The following is a 1,467-nucleotide window of genomic DNA, read 5'->3' on the forward strand; positions in this document are numbered from 1 at the left end:
TCCATCTCTCCATCCATCCATGTTCCTATCTACCAATCCATCCGTCTGTCCATTCATCCTTGCATCTGTCTGTATCCATTTTCTTACCATCCATCCATCCATCCATCCATCCATCCATCATCCATCCATCCATCCATCCATCCAGTTATCTACCTATCTCTCTATCCATCCACTCACCTGTCCATGTCTCTGTCTAAATCTACATCTATCTGTCTGTCTGTCTGTGAGTTGACCATCACTGGGATGTAACAGACGTTGTTTGGTGGCTTGCTGGCTGTTTGGAAGTGAAGGCTGGGATTTCGGGTACCCACTTTCTGAGGGTTGAGATTTAGGGTACCTGGTATCAGAGGGCCACCTTTCCATCCAGAATGCTCCCTCATAGACCTGCACCTGTCTTCCTTTACCTGTTGGAACAGGAAAGTGGCCTCAGCACTGGACGGAGCGGCCCTACCTGTGTGCCACCCCTGCTCGACGCCCACCTGTCACGGTGCCCGGCACACGTGGTGACGTCCACTCCCCTGTGACCTCTGTGGACCCATGGAACCAGGAGAGGCGAGTGGAGGGGGGACTCTGGATACCCTCTTGCTGGACTTTGGACACCTGGCTGCCACCTGCATCGTTGGAAGTTCTAAAAACAGTCCAGAAACAAACAAACAAGACAGCTGGCCTGTGGATGGTTGCTGTGTTAGCAATTATGTTTTGTCTTCTCCTGTGCTGCGTGCCTTACCTTCAAACACCTTTCCGTTCCAGTACAGCAGGCCCCATCCAACCGTCTTTTCCTGCGGGTCTCCTCCTGCCTGCTCCTGAAAAAATGCACATTTTTATATTCTACAGACTCTCCTCATGTCTCCTACCAGGCGTGCTTGCACCCCCTGCTAATCTGTCCTCATGGGGGACAGAAGAAGGGGGAGAGAACAATCCTCAAAAAACGATGAATAGGGCATTTTTTTTCATCATCTCATATGCACTGTAGTTATTTATGAAAAGAGAAAATGAATTATGCGACAGAACGTCTCTTTGTTTATATGGTTTGTTTTTGTGTGTGTGCTTGTGATCGAAGTTATACGGCGTCCAGGTCTTTGAAGGACAAAAAAAATGGCTTTTTTTATTTAAGCAATTTCTATCTCAACATATTGTTAATGTGTCCTGGACGTTTCCTTGGTGGTGTCAGGAACCCTTGTGCAAAGTTGGGGTGTGTTTCAATCTCTCCCCCAAGATTTATCTCCCACGCACACGGAGGACACACTTGATGCCGAGTCCACTGTGTCTGTCCACTTGAGAAAGAGGCCGAACAGGGGGGCTTCACTGTTAACCAGAAGCTCACAGGTTCGAGACCAGAGACGCTGTAGAAGAAATTCACGCTTATCAAATATCATTATTTCTTCTTTTCCTCCTCCTCTTCCTTTCTTCTTCTTCTTCTTCTTCTTCTCCTCCTCCTCCCTCTTCTCTCCTTTCTCTGTCTCTCTC

This window comes from Elephantulus edwardii, unplaced genomic scaffold (genome assembly GCF_000299155.1).
Source record: "Elephantulus edwardii isolate Elephantulus edwardi_28Jun2011 unplaced genomic scaffold, EleEdw1.0 scaffold00529, whole genome shotgun sequence".
Taxonomy (NCBI): Eukaryota; Metazoa; Chordata; class Mammalia; order Macroscelidea; family Macroscelididae; genus Elephantulus; species Elephantulus edwardii.